The following is a 5,885-nucleotide window of genomic DNA, read 5'->3' as shown; positions in this document are numbered from 1 at the left end:
TCTTGTTGAGAATAACATCGTAGCTAAATGAGATTAAAGTCATACTATTTTGGGAATAAAGGCTTAGCATTATGTGCAACAGTGTTTTAGCACCATGTTAAAAATAGTAAAAAGATAATATTTTGAGAAAATTCAACTATGAGAATAAAGTTGTAGCAGTGATATTACACAGCGCCTGAAAATTTCCGAACGGGTCATGGTGGAAGTTAGCTGGGGACTATTTTCAGGCGCTGCGTAATATCATTGCGCCTGCTGCACCCATGGTATGGCACCAAAGTTCCTTGATTATTACACCAGAATGAGAGTATAGTTCCTAGCCATATCGGCCTGGAAAATAACAGCTTTTCATTATCCGTCGGTTTTAGTACACGATGTAATTACACAGAAGAGTCAAGTTTTAAATTGGAAAAATATCTAAACTCTTTGGTCATTTTTGAGCGAGATGCTAACGGTCTAATTAGTTTCATTGATCTATGCTAAGCTGCAGCTAAAAGTGCTACCGCCAGACCCGGAGATCAGCAGAATGCAGGGGCGTAGAATTGGGGGGGGGGCGCCAGGGACGTGTCCCTACCAATATCCAGCAACTGCCAAACTGTCCCTAGCAATAATTGTGAAAAAAAACAATTAAATATATGTATATGTTTTGTAATTTCGCATCTGATTACGCATCTGAAACATCATACCATTGATATTATTACCTAAGAGTTAAAGTAAATAGGCTACTTTAGAAAACGGCGCGCTTTCAAGGATGTGCATTTATTTATTTTAATGGGCAGAATGTAGTCACTCACCGGACAAGAAGCACAGTGTCGCGTTTAGAGCAACTCACAGGTGTTGCACCCAATTCAAGACAGCAGTCCAAAACAGTTAATATAGAAGTTCACTTCAGGAATGAACAAAGTTGCATCGATGAGTTTGAAGTACGGTGTTTAACAAAACAGAGCAAAGAAAGAGAAAGCGCAATCTATGGCTATTATTAGCTCCCTATGTAAAAACATACTAGCTCTCTATATAAAGAATAGGGACAGAAAAAGGTTGTGCGGAAAGATACACATAACAATAATTTCGGACAAATATAATGTGACTTTATGGTAAAAAATATGTAAGTGGCACTCTGTGGTGCAGCAGGATTTGGAACAGCATCACCGTGGACAATCTTTAACTTTAACTTCAAGTTGTTCAACTGAATGTTAAAAAATCAAATTGTTAGCTGAAATATCCATAAAAAAAAAAAAAAAAAAAAAAAAAACAACAACAACACTGAAATAATAGCGTGCGGTTTGTGTCAATCAGATGCGCATGAAAGTTGTGTTAGTTACTATAGCAACAGCAGAGTATTCTTTCAGAAAGAATCATCTTGGGTCCAATTCGATTAATATTAAAATGAAGTGATGCGTGATAAAGACTATGATGCTGATGTTGTTGGTTCACAAAATAAAAATTCTTTAATTATTGACTGTTAAACATACTAAAAAAAAAAAAAAAAACTATTAAGGAGTTATGAATATGTTGGCAAACATAAGCTGTAAATGAAGACTTTAAGTGACATGATACTGTGGTCCAATGTCTATCAGAAAAGCAAAAATTATTGGGTGTTTGGTGCGGGGGGAGTTGCGGGTACTTGGGTTTATGTCCCCAACAATGTCAAAAGGAAACCTACGCCCTTGTCTGAATGGATCCATCCTGCATAACTGTCCCACAAAAGAAAAGTATCCATGACAAAGTTTTCACACTGTTCACAGGATGCACACTGTCAGAGACTGAGCGGGAACCTGAAACGAAGTACACGGGTGATTCTGTGCTTCTGTCCTGCTCATGTGAAGACCCAAACTCCAAACCTGAGGACTTTCAGATGGACCCATGTAGAGTCCAGTGGGACTGAAGTGTCCAGTGAAACTCCACGGTATAAAGACAGAGTCCAACACGTTTCACAAGACCACTACATCAAATCTGTCTCTGTTGATCTCCAATCTGACTGAAGACGACCAGGGCACTTACAGATGCACAGTTAACCACAAAACATCCGCTGACACCAGACTCATCGTTAAAGGTGAAACTGTTGTGCTTGAATTAACTCAGTCACTCAATGATTCAGTTTGCCTGGGAAACTAAGCATGTTTTTGTCAGTGTTTCTTGAGTCTCTCTGTCCTGCAGGCTGTGTTTTATCCGAACATCACATCACCAAGAGCTCATCTGCAGGAGAATCCGTGATTCTTCCATGTTCCTGTGAAGATCCCCAAACCAGCCCAGAGCACTTTGAATGGACACGAGCAGCTGTGAATGAGATGCTGGTTTCAGACACTGAGGAGATCAACGGCCGATTCCAGACGATCAGAGATTCTCCTCATAATCTCTTCTTACGGATCTCAAACCTGACCGAGACTGACGGAGGACTGTATGTGTGTTCAGTCAACGGCAAACAATCCAGAAACGTCACTCTCACTCTTACAGGTACAAACACCTCAGATTAGTTTCAGATGAGACTGAAATGATTTCAGTGATACAGTTATGTGACAGTGTTACATTGAGACACTAAATAAAACATCTGCGTTCCTGTGAACATAACCAAAGAAATTCATGATTGTGAACTTTTTTGTGTGTGTGTGTGTTCTCAGATCCTGCTGTTATAAATGCTCTCGATTATCAATACTATCTGATATTTCTGGTCTTTCTGCTCTGTCTGATGCTGCTGCTGGCGGCTGGATGCATCTTCTGGAGATTTGCAAGAGGTACGAACACACACAACCAACAATCGTGAACTGTGCATTGACTAAAAAAATAGAAGAAAAGCAAAGCTAGAAGTTTGTGTTTAACTGAAATCATTATAATATTACAGCTAAAAAAGGAAGCAGAGGAAGCCAAGAGATCCAGAGATCAAATGATGAGGTGAGCAGTTCATGATCAGAATATAATACACTATTCATGAATGAAATACAAATAAAATTGCTTTTGTGTTTGTAGGATGAAGTGACATACTCCACCGTGATGCAGATTAAAGGAAAGAAATCAAGTAATAAAACAGCAGCAGGTAATTGGAAACTGGTAATTGAATGTTTAGTATTTATTGTGTAGGTAGGTGATCGGATGTATGATGTCACACACAATCTCCTTGTGTCTTCTGTCTCTGAGCGATAGTTTAGAGTGTTTTATCCAGTCAAAGCTCTTTTAGTGTAATTGTACAAACATCTAGCTTCAGCTCAAGCTTCTTGTGTCAGATCTTGAGTGATTTTAATCAAGTAAACGTCAGAATAACTGCAGTAATATTTCCAGATGAACACTTACTGGACTGAATCAGCTCAGCTTCACTTGATTCTCCATCATTCATTTGATTCTCAATCATTATTTACAAATCATTATTTTTGGAGATACAGATGTGGCCATTAAGAATGCGTGTTTTTTTCCCCTGCGTGATCACAGAGCTCCCTACAGGCATTAAACATCCTGCAGTTAAACACCCAGACTACATCTGCAATGGTGTTTTAGTGCCACGTAAAATAAAAAATAAGTAAATAAAGTAATAAAATAAAATATATAAAAAAATAAGATTACGAGATTAAAGTTATAATATTTTGAGAATAAAATAAAAATTACGAGAATAAAGTTGTAGCCATATTGTTCATCGAGATTAAAGTCATACTATTTTGAGAATAAAGGCGTAGCATTATTTACAACGGCCTTTACGCACCATGTTAAAAATAGAAAAAAAGATAATATTTTGAGAAAATGTAAATTGCTAGAATAAAGTCTAAATATTGTGAGAATAAGTCAAAATTACAATAATTAATTTGTAGCAATTATGAGATTAAAGTTAGAATATTTAGAGAGTAGAGTTTTGTTTGATAGTGTTTAGTTTGCTGGATTTGGGTGCGCCTGGATTGGTTACAGTGGGATGGTATCTAATTTGAATATATGATGGATTATTAGCAGAAATAATAGCATGTGTCATGTACTTGCAGAGACAGTATGCTTGAAAATAACATTCGATTGCATTTATTATTTGTAAGGTGCCAGCCCCCCAATAATAGCAATAAGCTTTGTGCTTTTGGTACTTTTAATATAAAGCAAAACCTAAGCTTTAAAATTCTGTCATTTTTATAGCGAAATACAAACAATATATCTTACAATAATATGTTCCCTATTGAAACTTCACTTGTACTGCATCACTAGACACTTATAGGGAAAAACTGAATACTGAAGACGTATTCAATCGTGCAGTGTAACTACACGGCCATTGAAAGTGAAGTGAAAGTCATGACATTTGCCAAGTATGGTAACCCATACTCAGAATTGGTTCTCTGCGTTTAACCCATCCAAGAGCACACACAGAGCAGTGAGAAGTGAACACACCGTGAACACACACCCGGAGCAGTGGGCAGCTATATCCAGCACCCGGGTAGCAACTGGGGGGTTCACTTCAGCCATGGGTATTGTTCATTCACTCCCACCTACAACTCCTGCCAGCACCGAGACTCGAAACTGCAACCTTCTGGTTACAAGTCCAATTCTCTAACCATTAGGCCACAGCCGCCCATTGGTTCGTGCCTATGGCAGTGAAGCCCGCCAGAGCTGCCAGAATGGGTGGGGCCATCTGGCTATATAAACTGGCATTTCGCCATAGGATCTCAGATTATTTCTTCTGAATGGATCATATAATACTGCGTTGGGCGGCCCCGCCTCCCCCGCTCTCACGTTTCTCTTCTCCCAGTCACCTTGGAGAAAGAAGTAAAATCGCGGGGTTTGAGTGATCAGGCTTGGGTGATTTTTCACGCCAGCATAGCCCGCGTGTTTCACTATGCACACAGTGCCTTGATCTACCAGTGTGTTTAAACTAAGGATTAGCGCTGCGCTGGGCCCTGCCTCCCCTGCTCTCAGTCTCCTCGGAGAAAGAGATGGTGAGATAGAGGTGGTGTTGTGTGGGGGTTGTTTAGTCATTTTTTGCGCCGGTTTAGCCCCCCATATTTTCATAGCGCTTTGATCTGCCTACATGTGTACACGTAAGGATCTTCATTGTCCCTCTGCTACGAGTGCTTTGATCATTTTAGGCAGTTTCAAAGAGAATACTGTCACTAGTGATTATTATCACTGACAGCTTCAGAGTTAGATGCATCTGGACCATAACCACCTCAGTGCACAGCAGGAACGTGCGTTCTGCGAGCCGTGGTAAAGAATTTGCTGGTAAACGAGCCGTAGAAACTGTTCCACCAGCTCAGAGCAAATCAGGCTTTTACAGCCGTTACCTCCTCGTTCCCTAAAAGGATGGTGGCCTGTGGCCCATCCTTGATTTCAGACGCCTGAACCGCGCCCTCCTGAAACGGCCATTCACAATGACTACACTATCGCAAATCCACCCAGGTTACTGGTTCTTTTCGCTGGATCTAAAAGATGCTTACTTTCACATCCAGATAGCTCATCATCACAGACAATTCTTGAGATTCGCCATTGAGGGAGTGGCTTATAAATGCACAATCCTGCCCTTCGGGCTGTTTCTGGCTCCCCATACTTTTATGAAGTGCATGGACATGGCCCTCTCCCCTCTGAGAAAGATGGGAATTCGTATCCTGAATTACCTCGACGACTGGTCTGTTTTTGCACAGTCTGAGGCCGCGCTAATAGCCCACAGGTCCCTCCTCCTCTAAAAGCGCCTGGGACTCAGGATCAATTTTGCCAAGAGCTCTCTGTCCCCCCAGCCAGCGAACTTCGTTCCTGGGGGCCAGTTTTCGACTCAGTCCACATGATGGTGATAGTCGCACCAGGACCGTGCACTGGCTATACAGCAGCTTGCGGCTTCCTTCAAGAATTGGAGCCCCCCTACTTTCTCAAAGTTTTCAAAGGATGCTGGGCCTCATGGCCTCTGCAGCACCGGTACTTCAGTTGGGCCTGCTCAG

At 40.9% G+C, this 5,885-nt stretch overlaps 1 pseudogene; it reads left to right on the top strand.

Moving 5' to 3' along the window:
• LOC109066683 overlaps positions 1 to 5,252 on the top strand; it is a 32,649-nt pseudogene extending 27,397 nt beyond the window's left edge.
• Positions 5,253 to 5,885: the final 633 nt, after the last annotated feature.

Source organism: Cyprinus carpio, unplaced genomic scaffold, assembly GCF_018340385.1.
Source record: "Cyprinus carpio isolate SPL01 unplaced genomic scaffold, ASM1834038v1 S000006470, whole genome shotgun sequence".
Lineage (NCBI taxonomy): Eukaryota > Metazoa > Chordata > Actinopteri > Cypriniformes > Cyprinidae > Cyprinus > Cyprinus carpio.
The sequence above is the reverse complement of the archived record's forward strand: the minus strand, read 5'-3'. Positions and strand labels throughout refer to the sequence as shown.